Genomic DNA, 22541 nt, shown 5'->3' with positions numbered 1-22541 from the left:
TTATTTTGAGGAACGTGTGTGTTCCTGGACTGAAGCAGAATTTTTCTGCAAGATCTGTCCCTGATTGGTTTCTATTTTATGAAGCCTGAAGGGGGTACTTTAGGTGTCCTGGACAGGGGGACAAGGGACAGGTATCTTAAAGTACTGAAGAGGGGAAGGGGAACTTCCCAGGGGTGGGGAAAGAGAAGGAAGGAGGTAGGTTCTGAGATGAGTGGGAGATGATGCTTGGCTTTTAGGTATTTCCCTGGCAAATCTGCCCAGCCTCCAAGAGGATGAGAGAGGCTGTGCTGGGAACTCTGATCCCCATATGGTAGGGAAATGGAGAGAAACTGGAATTCAAGGAACCACTGGGGGCTTGGTTGGCTGTCAGCAGTCAGCATGGCAGACACAGGGTAGAGGCTCTGTCTTTGTTCTCTGGCATCTCATACGCCTTCCAGATTTGGTGCCTGAGACTAAGTTACCTGCCAGTTTGGTAAGATAGATGCTTGGAAACTACCTCTTCCTTTAAAGAAAACAAAGAAATTGGTATTCCCTGAACACCCGAGTCTGGGACTGGGATCCAGTTTCTCTGCAAATCTCAATTTCTATGATGCTAAATCCTGTGGTTTGTCACTGTCGCATCACGGTTGTACTTTTAACCATCTAATCCTCCCAGCCTCTCTCTCTACTCCACCCTCATGCCTGGGTGGTGGTTGCTTGGTGGTGGGACCTCTTCTTCAAAGTTGCTCTGAATAGTAATTGTAAGCTTATTTCTTCTGAATACAAACGTGCAAGGAAAAAGGGTCAACCCAATGTGATTAATCCCAGGCTACTAAATAAACAGTACTTCTTGTTCTTGTCTTTTATTATGTCCAGAATACTTATTCCTACCCCAGAAATGGGTCCTGTCCCTCCAGTGGAGGCCTCCCTCAACAAAGGCTCAGGGCAGCAGGCATCTTGACAATCTGTGCTGAGATGCTAGAAGCCCCATGGAATGGCTACCCCTTATCCAGGTTAAGGTTAGGAATAAAATTCAAGATTTCTTTTTCGGTGAGTCTTTCTCGTAGAATACCAAATTATGCAAACAGAATGATCTCAGATATTCAACAGCGAGATAGAAGACTGGAAGGAAATATCCTACCATGTTAAGAGTATTCTGTCTTTGAATGAAGGGATGATGGTGATGTTTTTCCTGCTTTTTTATGCTTTTCTGCACTTCCTGAATTTTCTGTAAGTATGCACTGCCTTTATAATTTTAAAAAGGTTAAAAAAACAGTACAAAGCAAAATTATCTTTCCTTTTTAAAAATACCATAAAATCTGCACATTTAGATACTGAGGAGATTCATTTTCTTGAATAGCTTTTCAAAGATTTAGGTTCAGCTTGTCTGCAGAGAAGTAAAGAGAAATCTATCAAATGAATTTTATAATGTTTACTGACTTTCCCAAGCCTCCTGATGGAAGATGTGAAATGCCAATGACTTCAAGTACTTTCTAAGGCAGTTATGTTCCCCTAGTGAGACTCCTTGGAATCTAAAGCTATTACAAGTCTTTTGAACGACAGAATGAAGATTTTATAATGTGTACATCTGGATTACCAAAGGATGCATCACCTTTCCTGCAGTTTCAAATTAGAGCAGTAGATGCATAAATAAGACTGCTGTGGCAAGAACCCCAGTTGAGGTGGGGCTGCCAGGCTCTAATTTAATGAGATACACCAGGACTGTTACCACTTAGAATAAGTTCTGCTGACTAATTAAAGTGCACAGCATAGTTTTGTTTAATTACAGAAGACTACTTTTAGCACAATCAATTTTCTCCCGGTCTCAAAATCCAGACTTCATTCAAGTAACTGCAATTAACACTCCTTTTTTTTTTCTATTCCTAATCAATTTCAGAGAAACCTGAAACGTATTTGAATTTTTAACATTTTAGACATGACCGAGGGCATTTTATGTATTGATGATTTTCCTAGCTGTTCTGGAATTTTGGTAGCTTATTTTTTTTATACCCTACAGGTAGTAAATTATCTTCTTACACCAGAAATGAACTATTGTTTGCAATCCATTTTCATTTTTAAAGTAGCTTGCTGATGATAACAATGGTAGGTAGCCATTAAAACTTGGGATGTATAGCATAGTGGTGAAGAACAGAAGCATTCTCCTCATAAAGACCAGGAACCAACTCAGACTCTATCACTGACCTTTTGCAGGTCCCTTAACATCTCCAGGTCTCATTTTCCTTATCCTTAAAATGTAAGATGGGCTAGTGATGATCTTGGTTAATCATTATTAGGACTAAATGAGAAATATCCATGGCATAAAGTATGTAGTAAATGCTCAATGAAAGTAGATGTGCTTATCAGTGTTTTTGTTCCACTGAGAAAAATATAAAGAATGAAACAAAAATTACCTACGATCTCAAAGCTCAAACATCTGTCAGTATTCAGATGTTTTAATTTTCTGTATATACATATCCTCTTCTAGATACCTTTCTCCCCTGCCTTTAAATCTTTCCTTTCTACCTAATTATTCAAAAATAAGAGCAAGGTTAAGATTATTTCAAATATGGACTGTTATATAGCAATTAAAATGGTATTTATGAAGCATTTATTGTAATATGGAAAACGCCTTGAGTTATGCTGTTTCTTGTCATGTAGTATGAGCACAATGATGGAAAACAACAACAAATGATGTGTGAGGAAAAAAAGACTCCAAAGAAATGCACCGAAAGTACTGTGCTCCTCGGCTGGGGTTAGGAGTCACTTGCCCTGTCATCTTTCCTTGTACTTTTCAGCAGTTCCCAAATTTCCTATTGGTAGCATGTGTTATTTTGGTAAGAAAGTAAGATTTGGTTTTTAAAAAAAAAAGCTTACATCTTTTCAGTTTCAGTTCCTCCATGATGTTTTCTCCAAAGACCACACGCTAGAGCAATCTCTTGCCTCTCTGAATGCTTTCAATACTGATATTCTGGATCAGTGGTTTGGAAGAAGAGAGGCGTGTACTAGAGACCACCATTATCCCTATGAGCTTGAGCAAGTCATTTAAACTCATCTGTACATCATTTCTTGTCATTCGTAAAGTGAGAAGACTGGGTTCATTTGACAATAGCTCAGGCTTCTTTGGGTAGATTGCCTCAGAGGATCAGAATAAGGGAGAAGAGAGAGATTAGTCCAGGATCTGTCCTTTTTTTTTTTTTAAATAAAGGGGCTTCTAGCTTGTTCACTGATCTCTAAAATTTATATTTTAAAGCATTTTTCTAAAAGTATATTTGACATTTTCCTTTCAATTTTAGATTATAAACCCAGTAAATAAAAATTCCTACAAGGACGATGACAAAACTAAATATTGATTAAGATATAAAGAATAAGAAAATAAGCAATTTAATTTAGAACCAGGGACTTTTAAGGGATAGCAGCATATTATCAGCTCCCATTCACCAGTCTATTTTGGTCACTCTTGAGTTAAAATAGTGTTCCTTTTAATTTTGTGGTCAAGCATATTTGTTGATTAGAAAGATCCTGGGGTTGTGTTGTGAAGGAACTGATCAATGTGAGATTACAAGTCAATTCTGCCTGTGAGGAGTCTGACTTCCCTTTTGCCTCTTTAGACATCCGTTGATTAACTGTCACTGGATCAAAACTGAAACAAAACAAAACAAAACAAGAACCAACCAACCAACCAACGCATTCTGTGTATGCAAAAGAAAAGAGAGTACCCCTTGCATGGTGAGGAATGAAAATCACTATGGAAATCTGGACAAAGTATTTGCCAAAATAAATAATTTTTGTTGAAGCAAAATTATGTGCATGATTTAGGGACCTCATCACTCTGGCTCTGGTAGCCCAAGCTGGTGAAGAGTGCCTAACATGTCCCCACTCACATCATCTGTTGACTGACAACTTAGTATTAGTTGAGGGTTCCATGCAGCTGCCCAGAGAACATATTCAACCTGAGGCTGCAATCAAACGTGTGCAGCACCCTGATCAAGGACAGGATAGAACTGTGATTGGTCAGAACTAGTCTGAGCTCTGGGTGCATCTCTGGGGGTCCCAGGTAGTGAGGGTCACCAACAAACTGGAGTCTCTTCAGGCAAGAGTGGATGGGCAAGAGTAAACCTGTTTATGAAGCAATTCGCCTGGTAAAGCAAAGCTCAGAGGGGTGCTGAGCGCAGAGCAAGCGGTTCAGCCTTGTTTTTGCAGACAGCAGAATTAGGGTGAATGAATGGCAGTTCCAGGGAGACAGTTATCAAACACAACATGAAGCTGTCTGAAAATGGAATGGGCTGCTTTCTCCTCAGAAGGATGGGTTCCCTGACGTTAGAAGTCTTCAGAGACACAATGACCAATGTGAGGAGTGCTGTACAGATGATTCACAGAAAAGTTTGACCTATGGTCTCTTACGACCCTGAGTGTCTTTGCTTACAGTGTTATTAATGGATTGATTTACTGAGTCGAACAGGGAGGTGCAAAATGAGTAAAATCCCTATGAGATAAGAAATGGATCTGCCACGTATGCCCTTTTCTCAAGCTGAACAGTATAGGGAGGAAAACAGATGGGCTTTGGCATCAGCTTTAACAGACTGCAATCCTAACTAGGCTCTTTGTCTCTTTGTCACATTGAGACAGGAAGGAAGGGGGCAGGGCACAGCCATTCAAGAAATGACACAGCTATTAACACCACAGTGGTGGAAAATCCAACTTCCAACATGCCTTGAAGCCCAAGATGGGGGGAGGTTTGAGTTCTGGTAGACCTTGAGCTTCATTATAAGTTCATCATAATGTATCAGCATGGTAAATGACAGTCCCCCACAGGCACCATGACAGTCCTGACACTGACCATGAAAGATCAAAAAGTGGGTGGTGGCCCAATTCCTGGGAATCCTAGCCCCTTCCTCAAAGTAGTTGAGAATAATCCTCCCACTTGTTAGCATATGAAGTTACTGAGCCCATGAAAACTTACAACCCTTTTTGAGTGAGACGGCCTGCACTCTGTCCACAGAGTGTGTATCTACTTTTACTTTAAACTGAGCACCTAAGCCCCACATCTTGTGGCCTTTCTCCTGCCTTCTGAAACAGCCTGCACTCTATGGAGTATGCATCTCTCTCAGTAAGTCTACCTTTACTCAACTGTGTCTTGTTTTTGAATTCTTTCTTGCGTGAAGCTAAGGACCCATGCTTGGCGGGGCACCTCCCAGGGACTCAACCAAGACCTGGGACAGGGCCATCCTCTCGCCTCACATTCTTTTTCCTGTATCAACAGGACCTTTGGCAATTTAGTTCACCTCTGTAACTCAGTTTTCTGGTCTGTAAAATGTAAAAGTTCTCTTCGAGTGATTGTGCAGATTAAGTGAAGCAAGTACATAAAGTGCTTAGAATTTGTAACATAAAGGATCTAAGGAATCAGCAATTAATGTTATTTTGTATTGCAAATGAAAAAGAATATTTCCCACAATAGAGAGAGGACGCAGTCCCACAAATTGTAAACTGTATGGTTCGGAAATGAAGAACAAAAACACTGGTACTAACACTCAGATTTTCCGGTTGCCTCTGGGTTAGACACGCTCCCCTGTTTAATGGAGGCGGCCATCACTGCTGATGTTGGCAGGAACCTGGGCAAACAGCCTGAGGCTCTCACCAAACAACACGCCAGCCTGTTGGCTGCAGGAACGTGGGGAGGAAAAACTGGAAATGATGGGAAGGAGAGGAAAGGGCACAGAAGGCTGGAAATAATTCAATACAAGGTTTGAGCAGGATGTCAGAGGCAACCAAGAGTCATTTCAAACAGATAATCTAAGAGAGTTTCCTGTTTTTTGCTTTCTATTCTTCTTCACCTGCAAGTGGCAAAGGAATGAGAGGAATGGAGTATTAAAGCACAATGAGCAAAATCTGTTGTCCAAATGGGCAGGGGTCACTTTTCAAAGGGCTTTTAGCATATTCATCAGCAAATGAGCACCTTTGCAGAACCAGAATTTCACAGGATATCTCTGTTTGTGGCTCCAGCTGGTATTTGCATTCACAACAAAGAACTGCTCTTAAGGTGCCCTGGAATGGGGTTTGGGGACTAAGCCTGGGGTTTGCTGCTACTTTGGGAGTAAGGTCTTGTAGGGCCAGTTTCTCAGAGGCTGCTTATGTCTTGCAGGCCTCCGGCTGCAGTTCAGGCTGTTAGCTGCAGGAGACTACAGGGCTGCTTTACCCCGGGCGTGGGGAGATGAGGAGGGCCCTTGGGTGTGAGCCTTGTCTCATGCTCCATGCGGTGAGTCACAGCCTACGTGATGAAGGAAGGGGCAGGTGGATAGCTGTAGTGTCATACCTGACAGTTAGCTTTCCTTCCTGTAATGCAAGTGCCTGACTTAAGCTTTGATTGCCGCTTCAAAGAGGCACCCATTTCAAAGATGGTATCCTCTTCAAAGAACGCTATCTCGAATAAACACATGGCCAGCCATGAAGACCCCTTTGTTTTAGAGTTCTTGGTTGATTTCGATAACTGACCATTGGGAGGAGTGTTTTTTCTCTTCCTGAGCTTTAAATTCCCACTGTCATGTTTTAAATTCACCAGTACAGGGTGAGCACTTGAAGCCCTAGGCCCCGACTCTCCACCCCAATGAAAGGAGAACCTTGGGCCCACATTTGTACTATTTCTCGCTCTCTACCTGTGACTTTGCTGTGTGGCCCCAGGTGTGCCACGTAATTTCCAGGACCTGTAAGTAATAAACCTTTATTTTTCTTTTAGAGTTTCCTGATGGGTCTTGCTGAGGGCATCTTGCAATCATAATAAGAAGCACAAGGGCCAGCCCAGCCACAACACTGCTTACAGACAGGCTGAGACAGGCTCGGAGCAACAGTGAACTGCAAGCAATGTAACTCAGTTCCAGGGGTTTTCTCCTTTAGCCATGTCTGCAAGTGGGGAAGGTTACTGGGAAACTCCCTACCAGTTTTATAAAATAAGATGTGAGAAATATTTGCTAACCCAAAACTATATGTTTGTGTTTGCATCACAGCAGTATTAAAACAAAACAAAACATCACATCTAAATGTGGAAGGTCAAAACACCTACTCTTAAGAAGGTCACTGTTCAATGATACAATTAAAATAGAGGTAACTAGTTCAGGAGAGGGTGAACAAATGTTGCAAAAAGAGATAAAATTACTTGATCAAAATCACACTATTATTGGTAAACAAAAGATCTGGAATTCAAGATATTCCATCCTTTCTTTTTAGGGCTGACTGAATCTTCCAAAAATGGCCTCAGTGTTATTTCTGGTCCCCCATCGGAACTTTGCCACACTCCATTAAAAGGTGGAGTATATTGCCCTGCCTTTGAACACTTGGCTTTAACAAAGAGAATGCAATGTTAGTGAACTGGTGTGACTTTTGAGGCTAAATCCTAAGCGGTGATGTAACTTCTACCTCTCTTTCTCTTTCTCTCCAGCCACTGACCTTTGGAATCTAGTTGCCATGTTGGAAGGAAGGCCACAACTCAAAGAAAGGCCACGTGTTTTAGCCATCTGTCACACTGAGGTCTCAGGTTACTATGAGGATAAGGCTTCTGACATATGAGCGAGAGTGCCTTCAGATGATTCCCACCCCTTGCCATGGCCGGCAGCCTTCAAGCCACCTAGTGGAACAAAGGTGAGCCATCCTCTCTGAACGCTACCCAAATTACATATATCCAAGTGAAATAAATATTGCTGTTTTTAAGCCACAAGTGCTGGAGTAATTTATTACACATGCAGAGTAACTGGAACATACTTTAGGTCAGAGGACTGGAGAAGAGGAAAACCAGGTGTAGACAAGGGACCTTATGATGGGGCTTCCTCAAAGGGTTGGCAGGCTAGTGATGTAATGTAGCATTTCCTCAAAAAGTGTTCTAGAAACAAAGAGTTCTGTGGTCAAATGAGCTTGAGAAACTTTAGGTTAGACCAGAGGCTGCAAACTGGTGGCCTATAGCCAGGTCAAGCCAAGAATCATGTTTTTCCCCTCATCCTGAATGTGAAATTCCACACCAAAACCCAGATTTCAGGACAGCGACCAAGATGGTGGAGTAGAAAGACCCTGAGCTCAACTCCTCTCAAGAGCACACCAACATCACAACTATCTGCAGAACCAGCATCAATGAAAAAGACTAGAACCTACCAGGAAAGATCTTCAACAATAAAGACAAAAAGCAGCCACAACAAGGTGAGCTGCAGGGGTGGACCCATGATATAATCAAATCCCATAGCTGCTGTGGGCAATTCAAAAACTGGAGAATATTTATATTACAGAGGTTCTCCCACAGGATTGAGAGTTCTGAGCCCCACATCAGGCTCCCCAGCCAGAGCATCTGGCATGAGGAAGAGGATCTCCCACAGCATTAGGCTTTGAAGGCCAGTGGGGCTTGACTGTATGAAGCCTGCAGGACTGGGGGAAATAGACTTCACTCTTGAAGGGCCACACAAAATCTCATGCGCTGGAACCCAGGGCAAAAGCAGTAATTTGATAGGCGCCTGGGCCAGACCTACCAGCTGGCCTTGGAGGGTCTCCTGGAGTGTCAGGGTGTGGCTGTGGCTCACCCTGGGGATGTACACACAAGTGGTAGACATATTGGGGATCACTCAAATGTGTGAACACTGCTGCTGGTGGCTGTCACTTGGCTTATTAGCATCAAGACCTGGCCCCACTCAACAGCCTGGAGCTGCCAGTGCTGTGATACCTCGAACCAAACACCTAACTAGGCAGGGACATAGCCTCACTCATCAGCAGACAGGCTGCCTAAACACTTCCTGAGTGCACAGCTGCCTCTACACATGCCTCTAGACATGGCCCCATCCACCAGAGGGCCAAGACTCAGCTCCACCCACCAATGGGTAGGCGCCAGACCTTCACACCAGGAAGCCTGTACAAGCCTCTAGACAAGCCTAGATCATATAGCTTGAGTGATGAGAGGGCAGTGCACTGCTGGAATGCATAGGATGTCTCCTACAGAAGGCCACCTCTCCAAGGTTGAAAAAACATAACTAACCTACCATATACAGAAAAAAAAACAAATAGCAACTTAGACAAAATGAGATGTCAGAGGAATATGTTCCAGACAGAGGAACAAGATAAAACCCTAGAAGAAGAACTAAGCAAGGTGGAGACAGAATTCTTTCTTCAGTAGATTGCCTAAGTAATGATCATAAAGATGATCAAAGAACTTGGGAGGAAAATGGATGTAAAGAGCAAGAAGTTAGAAGTTTTCAACAAAGAGTTAGAAAATATAAAGAACAATCAAACAGAGATGAAGAATGAAAAATACATTAGAAGGAATCAATAGAAGACCAAATGATACAGAACTACAGATCAGTGAGCTGGAAGATAGTAGTGAAAATCACTGTTGCTGAACATAAAAAATAAAGAATGAGGAGAAATGAGGACAGTGTAAGAGACCTCTGGGACAACACCAAGTGCACTAATATTTGCATTGTAGAGGTCCCAGAAGGAGAAGAGAGAGAGAAAGGGCCTGATAAAATATTTGAAGAGAAAATAGCTGAAAACATCCCTAACCTGGGAAAGGAAATAGTCACCCAAGTCCAGATAGTGCAGAGGGTCCCATATGTGATTAACCCAAAGAGAAACACACCAAGATACAATGTAATCAAACTGACAAAAATTAAAGATAAAGGGAGACTATTAAAATCAGCAAGGTAAGCAACAAATAACATACAAGGAACTCCCATAAGGTTATCAGCTGACTTTTCAGCAGAAACTGTGTAGACCAGAGGGGAGTGGCACGATATATTTAAAGTGATGAAAGGGAAAAACCTACAACCAAAAATACTCTACCCAGTTATGTTCTCTTTCAGAGTTGATGGAGAAATCAAAAGCTTTACAGACAAGCGAAAGCTAAAAGAATTCAGCACCACCAAACCAGCTATACAACAAATGTTAAAGGAACTTCTTTAGGTGGAAAAGAAAAGGCCACAACTAGAAACAAGAAAATTACAAAATGAAAAAGCTCACTGGTAAAGGCAAATATACAATAAAGGTAGGAAATCATCCACACACAAAGCCAGTAAAGAGTTTAAAAGACGAAAGTAGTAAAATCATCTATATCTACAATAAGTAGTTAAGGGATACACAAAATAATTAGTTGTAAAATATAACACAAAAACAGTAATTGTGAGGGGAAAAGAGTACAAATGCAGGGTTTTAAAAATCATTTAAAATTAAGAGATCAGCAACTTAAAACAATCATGTATATATATAGACTGGTATACAAAAAACCTCATGGTAACTGCAAACCAAAAACCTGTAAGAGAAACACACACAAAAAAGAGAAAGGAATCCAAACATAACACTAAATACAGACACCAAATCACAAGGGAAGAAGACAAAAGAAGAAAGGTGGGGATGGTGGAGACCGAGAAAAACAAATCCAAAACAATGAACAAAATGGCAATATGAACATATTTATTGATAATTACTTTAAATGTAAATGGACTAAATGTTCCAACCAAAAGACTAGCTGAATGGATACAAAAGCAAGAACCATACATATGCTGTCTACAAGACTCACTTCAGATCTACAGACATATATAGATTGAAAGTGGATGGGAAAAGGTATTCCACACAAATAGAAATTAAAAGAAAGCCAGAGTACCAATACTTACACCAGACAAAATGACCTTAAAATAGAGACTGTTACAAGAGACAGAGAAGGACACTACCTAATGATCAAGGGATAAATCCAAGAAGATATAACAATTGTAAATATGTATGCACCCAACATAGAAGCACTGCAATATATAAGGTAAATACTAACAGACATAAAAGGAGAAATCAACAGTAACATATCAGTAGGGGACTTTAACACCCACTTATATCAATGGACAGATTATCCAGATAGAAAATCAGTAAGGAAACACAGACCTTAAATGACATGTTAGACCACATGGACTTAACTGATATTTATAGAGCCTTCCATCTGAAAGCAGCAGAATATACATTATCTTCAAATGCACATGGAACATTCTCCAGGATAGATCACATGCCAGGCCACAAAACAAGCCTCAGTAAATTGAAGAAACTGAAATCATATCAAGCATCTTTTCCAACCACAATGTTATGAGACTAGAAATCAAGTACAAGAAGAAAACTGCAAAACCCACAAACACGTGGGGGCTAAACAATATGCTACTAAACAACCAATGGATCACAAAGGAAATCAAAGAGGAAATTAAAAAAAAAAAAACTTAGAGACAAATGAAAACAAAAGCATGATGATTCAAAATCTTGAAATTCAGCAAAAGTAGTTCTAAGAAGGAAGTTTACAGTGATACAAGCTTACCTCAGGAAATAAGAAAAAATCTCAAATAAACAACCTGACCTTACACACTAAAGGAACTAGAGAAAGAACAAATAAAACCCAAAGTTAGTAGAAGGAAAGAAATCATAAAGATTAGAGCAGAAATAAATGAAATAGAGGCTAAAAAAATTAGAAAAGATCAATGAAACAAAAAGCTGGTTCTTTGAAAAGATAAACAAAATCAATGAAAATTTAGCCAGACTCATCAAGAAAAAAAGGTAGAGGGCCAAGTCAATAAAATCAGAAATGAAAAAGGAGAAGTGGTATTTGACACCACAGAAATACAAAGGATCATAAGAGACTACATTGAGAAACTATATGCCAATAAAATGGACAACCTAGAAGAAATGGACAAATTCTTAGAAAGGTACAATCTCCCAAGACTGAACCAGGAAGAAATAGAAAATATAAACAGAATTACTGAAATCAAATCAGTAATTTAAAAACTCCCAACAAACAAAAGTTCAGGACCAGATGACTTCACAGGTGAATTCTACCAGACATTTAGAGAAGAGTTAATGCCTATCCTTCTGAAACTCCAAAAAATTGCAAAGGAAGGAACACTTCTAAACTCATTCTATGAGGTCACCATCACCCTGATACCAAAACCAGACAAAGATACCACACAAAAAAGAAAATTACAGGCCAATATCACTGATGAACATAGTACAAAAATCCTCAACAAAATACTAGCAAACCAACCCCATCAATACAGTGAAAGGATCATGCACTATGGTCAAGTGGGTTTTATCCCAAGGATGCAAAGATTTTTCAATATCTGCAAATCAATCAAGATGATATACCACATTAACACACTGAAGAATAAAGATCATATGATCATCTCAAAAGATGCAGAAAAGGCTTCTGATAAAATTCAACATCCGTTTATGATGAAAAATACTCTCCAGAAAGTGGCATTGAGAGAACCTATGTTAACATTATAAAGGTTGTATATGACAAACCCACAGGTAACATCATACTCAATGGTGAAAAGCTGAAAGAATTCCCCCTAAGATCAGGAACAAGACAAGGATGCCCACTCTTACCACTTTTAGTCAATATACTTTTGGAAGTCCTAGCCACAGCAATCAGAATAAAATGAAATAAAAGGAATCCATATTGTAAAGGAAGTAGAACTGTAACTATTTGCAGTTGACATGATACTATATATAGAAAATCCTAAAGAAGTCACCAGAAAACTACTAGAGCTCATCAATGAATTTGGTAAAATTGCAGGATACAAAATTAATACACACAAATCTATTTCATTTTTATACACTAATGATAAAATATCATAAAGAGAAATTAAGGAAACAATCCCATTTGCCATCACATCAAAAGAATAAAATACCTAGGAATAAAGCTACTTAAGGAGGCAAAAGATATGTACTCAGAAAACTATAAGATGTTGATGAAAGAAATTGAAGGCAACACAAACAGATGGAAAGATATACAGTGTTCTTGGAATGGAAGAATACTGTTAAAATGACCATATTACCCAAGGTAGTCTACAGATTCAATGCAGTCCCTATTAAATTACCAATGACATTTTTTCACAGAACTAGAATGAAAAAATTTTAAATTTGTATGGAAATACAAAAGACCCTGAATAGCCAAAGCAACCTTAAGAAATATGATTGGAGCTGGAGGAATCAGGCTCTTGATTTCAGACTATACTACAAAGCTACAGTAATCAAAACAGCATGGTACTGGCACAGAAACAGATCAATGAAACAGGATACAAAGTCCAGAAATAAACCCATGTACTTATGGTCAATTAATCTACAAGAAAGGAGGCAAGAATATACAATGGAGAAAAGACAGTCATAAGTGGTGCTGGGAAAACTGGACAGTGACATGTAAAGAATGAAATTAGATTATTCTCTAACACTATATACAAAAATAAACTAAAAATGGATTAAAGACCTAAATGTAAGACCAGAGACTATAAAATTCCTAGAGGAAAACATAGGCAGAACACTCTGATGTAAATCACAGCAATATTTTCTTGGATCCATCTCTTAGAGTAATGGAAATAAAAGCAAAAATAAACAAATGGACCTAATTAAACTTAAAAACTTTTATACAGCAAATGAAGCCACCAACAAAATGGAAAGATAAACTATGGAATGGGAGAAAATATTCAAATTATGTGACCAGAGATTAATTTCCAAAATATACAAACAACTCATATAGCTCAATGTCAAAAAATACCAAACAATCCAATCAAAAAATGGGCAGAAGACCTAAACAGACATTTCTCCAAAGATGACATACAGATGACCACAGCAGGCACATGAAAAGATGCTCAATATCTCCAATTATTAGAGAAATGCAAATCAAAGCTATAATCAGAAGCCCCCATAACTGAGAAATATGTGTTGCTTCTGAAAAAACAAAAAGCCCCCAAAACTACAATGAGCTATCACCTCACACCAGTCAGAATGGCCATATCAAAATGTCTACAAATAATAAATGCTGGAGATGGTGTGGAGAAATGGAAACCCTCCTACACTGTTGGTGGGAATGTAATTTGGTGCAGCTACTGTGAAGAACAGTATGGAGGTTCCTTAAAAAATAAAAATGTTACCATATAATCCAGGAATCCCACTCCTGGGCATTTATCTGGAGAAAACTCTAATTTGAAAAGATAAGGCACCTCAATGTTCAAGTAGCATATTTACAATAGCCATGACATGGAAGCAGCCTAAGTTTCCATCAACAGATGAATGGATAATGATGTGGCATATATATATATAATGGAATATTACTCAGCTGTAAAAAAGAATGAAATAATGCCATTTGTAGCAGCATGGATGGACATAGAGATTATCATACTATGTGAAGTTAGTCAGCAGAGAAAGACCAATATCATTTGATATCACTTATATGTAGAACCTAAAAAAATGATACAGATGAATTTATTTACAATCCAGAAATAGACTCACAGGCATAGAAAACAAACTTATAGTTACCAAAGGAGAAAGGGTGGTGGGGAGGTATAAATTAGGAGTTTGGGATTTACAGATACACAATAATATGTATAAGATAGATAAACAAGATCCTACTGTATAGCACAAGGAACTATATTCAGTATCTTGTAACAACCTATAATGGAAAAGAATCTGAAAAAGAATATATATAACTGAATCACTTTGCTGTACAACAGACATTAACAACATTATAAATCAACTATACTTCAAATAAAAAACCCTCAGATTTCAGAAATTCCATAAAGATCTGTTAATATCAAGCCCACATGTCTAGAAGCAGTAATTCTCGGGTGGTACACATGGTTTCCACTTCATCACTGTCATCACCAGATCATGACTTTTCCTGCCTCGCTCCTGAAGGTAACTGAATTTGCAACTTCTGGACAAAAGTGAGCAGGTTTCTTTCTGCATGACTTCTTGGGATCTTCACATACTAATGTGCATTTAAAAATCTCTAAGAGGGGTATATAAGCAGTAATCCCTAAATGTTAATTACCTTGAAACTCACGTGCAAGCGTGTGTGTGCATGTGTGTGTGCTACGGTGTTAGGGTTCTCTAGAACATAGCTTGGAAAATGCTGATCTAGAGACCCAGAGCATGAGCACCTGAGACAGAGCTGTTCGGTGGGATAAATCTGGTATAACATCCTTAGAAGCTATCAGGGATAGGAAATTACCACACATTGTTTTTATGTGATTGTTTCCAGTGAGACTCGTCTCCAATTCGCCAGCAGGTTCTCTGAGCCTCACATCTGCTGTGTGAATCAGAATTCGTCAAGATTTTGTTGTTGTTGTTCCAGAAGGGGAAATGAAACCCAGAATGTGGAAGGGAGAATTAAAATAATTTTTGTATGTTTTTCAGAAGGCAACTTGACGTATTTACCATTTCAGTAGTAACTAGTCATTTACAATGGCTTTTGAAACTATGTATAATTATGTATACAGGTTGGACAAAGACTGGGAGAAACATGAAAAAGTGGAAACAGTTACTTTCTTAGTGCAGTAGGATTTCTGGGTATTTTCTGATCTTTCCTCCCCAACTTTTTGATTTTCTCTCATTGTTGTGGCTTTTAAAATAACATAAATGAGAGAAAAATCTTTGATAAAAGAATTATTTTCTGGTCACCAACAACTTTAAAGTTCTGTAGCTGGTTCAGGGCCTGCAAAACATGCAAACACTCTTTATGCTGGGAATAGCGATTAAGAGCAGGAGTTCTGGGGTTAGACCTGGTCATTATCCCAGTTCCGCCACCTAATAGTGGTGCGACCTTGAGTAGGTCACCGAATCTCTTTGTCCCAGTTTTCCCACATTAAAATGGGAGTAACACTTACTGGTAGGGCTGCTATGAGCTCTGAGTGTCTTGAAAAACATAAAGCACTGGGTTCAAAACATAAAGCTCACCCTGGGAAGCTTTCAAACCTATAACTAAGGCAACCTTTGTAAACTGACATGTAAATTGGTTCTTTCCTCCACTGCATTCCTTCAATGCAGGGCAAGGCCACCAGAGGGACTGTTTTAGAAGCAGTTTCCTCTGTAACAGTATTTCCTGGTGATAAAGAATTTAACTGCATATCTAATGCCCAGGTAGACACTGCCTTCCACGGTGGAAACCACCCCTCCCCCATCCTGTCAGGATATCTAAGGAAGAAAACCTAGGCCTGTCATTTCGACAGGAAAAGTCAGATTAAAAATTCACTCATTTTGTATTGATCATATTGCACTGATATTTTGATTTTCTCTTTTGACCACCTGATGGTCTTCACACCAGGGCAACCACTGTGACCCAGTCTGCCATCTTAAGAGGGTACTAGGAAGGAGAACGGTGGAAGATGCTTTCCTTAACCCTGAAATCAACCGGGTGACTCAATGGCAAGGCAAGGATTCTGAAGAGCTGCTGGGAGCATCCCCTCCCTGGGTCAGGGTGGTGTTGTCACGTGGGGAGGGGACAGTGTTCACGCCACCTTGAGCTAACATCCAGCTAGCTGTGGAGTTCATAGCTACTGTGGAGGTAGGCAGTTTCTGTCATACTCACTGGTGCCTTAAAAAAAATGCCAGATGGTCAAAATTATCACACATTCTCCTTGTGTATTGATTTATTGGCCTGCGAGGATTTATTTGGCTAGAACTAGAGAAATATTTTCTCTGCCAAGGATGCTAGGCATTGGATCTAGGGTCTTGGCAGCAGCTGCCTCATTCTCAGTATCAAAGCACAGAAGCGAAGCCCAGTAAAATGCCAGTTCAGACACTCTATGGGCTCAGGAGAAAATCTGCTGTTGGAACGCTCTTTTCTACAGAACCTAATGAAAAATGTAGAGGAGGTTATAGGTAGATTGACAGTCATCTGTTTTCAATTATTAGATTGTCCCGGCAAGATCTGCTGGACTTTAACAAATGAGAATACCTGCATTGCTCTCAGGAGCTGTTATGTAATTAGGAACACACTTTAAAAGGCCAGGAACAACACTGTTTAAAAAGATACTTAGACAAGATAGTATTGCTTTTCTAATGTCTTTATAAAATGGATTTTTTCATATGTAACCTCTTCCATTGAGGTAACTCATAAAATCTGAGGGGTAGGATCTTTGCAAAGTAATTTACTATATATACTTGCACATTTAATTCACTCGGGCAGCAAAATTATTGGCAAGCCTGCTCTGTAACAGGCAATGGTCTAGTCACTAGGGTAGACCAGTGAACAAGACAGACGCTAATCCTGCCTCGGTGTGCGGTCTGGTGGGGCACAGATCAGTGCAACTCAGGGCTGCAAGATAAGGGGGGGAGGTGGTCTGAAACAAAGAGGAGGGGAACCCAACCTAGACTTAAGAGTTCAGGGATCTTTTCTAGAAGCAGGGGAAGCCAACTGAGACTAAGAGTGAACAGAAGCTAGCCAGGTAATGGGGTGAGGAAAGGACATTTCTGATAGGAGAGACAGCATGTGCAAAAGCTAGAAGGAAGATAACATGGCCTATTCTGGGAACTCACAAGGTATTACGATGCCAGTGTAGACATCAAGCTGGGAGTCAGAGTTGCGGATGTTGAGGCAAGTATGGTTCAAATCATGAAGGACCTTATGAAACTAGGACCATGAGTTTGGACTCTATTCTATAAGAGCAGTGGGAAGTCATCATTCAGATCTGTGTTTTAGAAAGACTACTTTCCCTGAAATGAAGAGAATGGAGTGAGTAGGGGCAGTCCAGTCTCCACTCTGGAGGCAGGGAGACAATTACAAGGTCACTGTCTGTTTAAGAAGTGACGATGACCAGAGTAGTGTGTTGGCAGGGGAGATGGAGAGAAATGGGTGGATTTGAGAGAGAGGACTTGGTGTCTGATTAGGTGTTGGAGGAGAGATAGATGTTGTGTGTGGAGGGGGTGTGGGGGGAGAAGGAAAGAGAGGCAGATAGAAAGAAACAGAGAGATACGAGGCTTTTCACTTGGGAGATTCTAGTCCCTGAGTTAAAGAATAGAAGAGGTGAAGTAGGGTTATAGTTAAGAGCTCAGATCTGGATATGTGTGGCTGAAAGTGTCTTTGGTATGACTGAGCACAGATGATGAGTAGGCTGTGAGTCTGGGTCTCAGGAGGAATGTCAGAGCCGCGCATGTGGATTTTGGAGTCATCAGCGTGTGAGTGGTGATGAATCACACGGGAGGATGCACTCACCCAGTGAGAGGTGTCGGGAGAGGAGAGCAGGCTGCCCAGGGTTGCAGCCCAGGGAACATCAGCAACAAGAAAAGGCAGAGGAGGAAGAACTCACTTGAGAAGGAGAAAGAGGATGGGTTCAGAAAATCCAAAGGAAGAGAACCCTTAAGTGGGGGAAGTGTCTGACGACGTGAAATGCTGCAAAGAGGTTAAATTAGGCTAAAGGGCACCTATGAGTGTGGACAGTAATGGAGACCTGAGGATTTTGTCCAGAGCAATGTCCATAGAACAGGGGTGGAAGCCAAATTGCCACAGATTGAGAGCAAGTGAGAGTAAACACATACACACAGTCGTGTTGTAACAGTAAATACAACCATCTTTGGTGTGTTTGTGGAGTTACTGCAACTATGAAGTAGCTGGAAAATCCCCACCTTTGCTTAACTGTTTTTTTCCCCTCAGTTTTATGCATTTATAACTATCCACCCACCTGTCTATCTACTTATTTATCTATCTTACAGTGAGCCGTTAAGCCAAGTGCCTTATCTGAATTATAGCCAAGGCTAGGGATAGAATGAGGTAGGGAAAGGGACAGCCATGTTTTCTTTTCCTGTTTATTATCTCATAGAACCTGAGCATCACAACAGGAAGAAAGAAGCCTCAGGAGCATCTAGTCAACCTTTCCCTATGGGGATGAAATGTGGGGGGCAGGACTGGGGAGAAGAGAGACAAATTAGGAGGCTATTGTAGAAATTTAGGTTGAGACGAGGGTGATTGCAATGGGAACAGAGAGAAAAGACTGAGTCAGAGATTTTCTAAGTGAAGAAAATAGAAGGATTTAGTGACAAAACTACATTGCTTCTTACTGAAAGCAACAATATAACAGTATTGCCACCCTGAATATATATAATTTCTAAAGAGCTTTCAAGTGTACTAACTTATTTGACGTTCATAAGTGACTTCTACAAGGTCAGTAGCTAGTTAATAACCAACCCAGGGCCAGACCCACAGCTCCTAATTCCTGTCCTTACACCTTTTTCATTAATGCAACCTTGTTTCCCTCATCCTGCTCTGCAGCTTTAACTTGTCTTTAACGTTAAGGATCAATCAAGGTTGTTGCTTGGCAAATATTGTCTTGGTTGGAGAAAAGAGCAGAACAGAGCCCTTCTGCTTGTCTCTTGTCACTTAATTTTCTGAGACAAACCAAGTTCATTCTGTTTAGAAACACAAGGTCACTGATACTGCATTCAGCTTCGTCTCTATCAGGAATGAAGGAAACTGCGATGGAATGTTAAAATGGGACTCTTTCAGTTGAAGTTTTGGCTGTGGTTCCAAGAAAAGGAAAGGAAAAAAGAATGAAACAACAGGTGCATGACTACCTGTGCAGGACTTGTAAAAGGAATAGTTTTGTAAACATAAATAAAATTTCTCTCCCTCTCTCTATATATATACCCCCCAAGATTCAGCCTGTAATCCTTACAGGATTAGGATCCTTATATGGCTAATTTGAAGGGGCTGGGGACAGCATTTCCATAAAATGAATGGCCAAGGATGTGTGTTTCTAATGACCAGGTCTGGGCCACCAGGCGGGGAGCCAACCTGGAGCCATCTTAAATTCCACCCCAAAGGACTTCCTGGAAGGTTGAGGATTGGTGACCTTGTCATTGGAACTGCAGCTGGCTATTCCCAGCACGAATCTCTGAGAGACCCACACAAGCAGAACATGAGAGGATGTGCTCGTGTTAAACATTCACTGGACACAGAAAACACCCGTGCAGGGCATGCCAGCACCTGCAATGTAAATAAAGCTAGGCTCCTTCCCCTAGTCCTCACTGCTGTGGTCCTACCCCGGAGGGCTCGGAAACTCTGACTACTGAGCTGAAGTGGAGGGAGTAGAGCCGGGAGAGAGAACATTCTCCTGGTGGCTTCTCCACTACAAAGGATCAGGCCTGAAGGTGCTCCTAGTTCAGGGAGGCAAGGAGCTCTAAATTGTAAATATGGAAGGAGGCACACAATTATTAGAGAGGACTGGATATCTTAGTTATTGAAACAACACTGTTCTTGAGACCAAAAATGTCTGGAGGACTTTTTATCATCTTAGACTGCAAAATTGATGGAACTCTTTTAGGTTGAATTGTGTTTTCCCAAAAGATATGGTGGAGTCCTAGCCTCTGGTATCTGTGAGTGTGATCGTATCTGAAAATGAGCCTTTGCAGATGTAATCAAGTTCGGATGAGGTTCTTATGGTGGACCCTTAATCCAGTATCACTGATGTCCCTATAAGAAGAAGGGAATTTAGACACAGACACAGAGGGAAGAAGAACATGTGAAGCTGGGGGAGAGACTGGAGTTATGCTACCACAAGCCAAAGAACACCTGGGGCTTCCAGAAACAGGAAGAAGCAAGGAAGGATCCACCCTGGAGGATTAAGGGGGAGCATGGCCCTGCCAGCTCCTTGATTTCAGACTTATTTCCAGAGCTGTGAGTCACTAAATTTCCTTTATTTCAGTCAGAGGCTAGATCACAAATGGGGTTTGAATGGGCAGTAGAAGATTCCACGAGGTTTTTTTCACTCTCGCCCTAGCAAGTTCTGCCCATTAATTGAAACGCTAGCCAAGAGACCTACTGCCTATTTGTTTATGCAACAAATACCAGTTGTGAATGAACGATTCCCCTACCTTACTGAGATGTACCCTTTCTTGCACTCTCATTTAATTCCTCAAATGGGCTTATGTGCATTATTTCTATTTTTATAAACAAGGAAGCTGGCGTCACAGAGCTTAAATAACTTGCCCAAGGGCAACGACTCAGCATGCACAACTGAGATCTGAACAGAGGTCTCCCTGACTCCAGCCTGTGCTTCTTCACTGTACTATCATCAGATTAGTCCCGCCACAACTGGTGAGATGTCAAATGGCTTGTGTTTTCTTATAGTCCATGTTCAGAGAACTATGCCTTATTTTGAAATGATTTCTTAGACTCTGGATGCAAGAACATATTTTTCTTGGCAATTGTGGCTTTTAAAAAGACTAACTGAAAAGTCTGTCTATAGGAAAACAGGCAGAGAATAGACTGGGTAGCTCAAATAAATTCAACACATATTAAATTTTAGATTCTAGGTCCATGCTTTGTTCTTGGATTACAAACCTAAAAAAAAAGATGGTTCTTGACCTCAAGGAACTCAGTCACTTGGGAGGAATTTTTTTGGATTATTGAGAAGTATTATAGACTAGAAGTCACAAGACGTGGACTCCTGTCCTGGTGCCACCACTCCTTAGGGGTGTGATGTCACCAAATCAAATAATCTTTTTTCATTTCCAAATTTTGGGAACTTTCTCTGTAAACTGTGAAGAGTAACACCACAGTTAGGTGATGTTATTTTTTTTTATTAATAAAAACACTTTAAAAATAATTTCACATTTCAATTTATTTAAAAAAATTTTGGTGGGGGAGGTCTTAGGTTTTTATTTATTTATTTATTTAATGGCAGTACCAGGGATTGAACCCAGGACCTTGTGCAGGCTAAGCACATGCTTACCACTTAACTATACTCTCCCCAAAACACTTTTCTTGTATGATTAAAATCCAAAGAGATGTGACACAAAATATCAATCAATAATGGATGCTGCTCACTATTTATAATAGCCAAGACATGGAAACAACCTAAATGTCCACTGACAGATGACTGGATAAAGAAGTTGTGGCATACATGTATGTGTGTACATGTACACACACACACACACACACACACACACACACACATACACACACAGGAATACTACTCAACCATAAAAAAGAATAAAATAATGCCATTTGCAGCAACACAGATGGATCTGGAGATTGTCATATTAAGTGCAGTAAGCCAGAAAGAGAAAGAAAAATATCATATGGTATCACTAATATGTGGAATATTAAAAAAAAAGACACACTTATCAACAAAACAGACTCAGACACAGAAAACAAACTTAATGGTTATCAGGGGGTAAAGGGAGTGGGAAGGGATAAATTGGGAGTTTGAAATTTGCAGGTACTATCTAGTCTATATAAAATAGGTATACAAGTTTATACTGTATATCACAAGGAACTATATTCAACACCTTGTAGTAACCTATAGTGAAAAAGAATATATGTATGTATGTGTATGAGTGAAACATGCTGTACACCAGAAATTGACACAACATTGTAAACTGACTAACATTCAATTTAAAAAAATAGAAAAAAAAAACTAATGGATGCTGCTAACTAGTCAAGCACAAACAACCCTGTTTAAGTCCTTTAAGGACAAAACTGCATTAGGGCCCCCTTCCTTTTTTTCCCTTGGAGACAGAGCTTGTGATTTATTTTTTAAAAGAATATTTAGAATATGAAGAACATTGCTGACTCAAGAGAAATGTAAAGGTCAATTGTTGCATCTAAGCTGTGCTGTCATGGCATTTGAATAATTAAAAGGTTGTTTTCAGAGATAATTGTAGTCCCACATTTTAACTAAGTATTTAATGATAATAAACTATAAACATGCTGTTTTTGTATGGGGAACTCCCCAGAGCCTACTAACTGCCCAGATGGCAGGAAATACAAGGATTAAAATGTATTTAAATTAGGGATCACC

General features: G+C 40.1%; 1 protein-coding gene across 1 annotated transcript in view; it reads right to left on the bottom strand.

Annotated features, from left to right (window-relative positions):
* PEX5L (peroxisomal biogenesis factor 5 like) overlaps window positions 1-22541 on the bottom strand; it is a 156745-nt gene that overhangs the window by 15076 nt on the left and 119128 nt on the right.

Source organism: Camelus ferus, chromosome 1 (assembly GCF_009834535.1).
Source record: "Camelus ferus isolate YT-003-E chromosome 1, BCGSAC_Cfer_1.0, whole genome shotgun sequence".
Classification (NCBI taxonomy): domain Eukaryota; kingdom Metazoa; phylum Chordata; class Mammalia; order Artiodactyla; family Camelidae; genus Camelus; species Camelus ferus.
The sequence above is the reverse complement of the archived record's forward strand: the minus strand, read 5'-3'. Positions and strand labels throughout refer to the sequence as shown.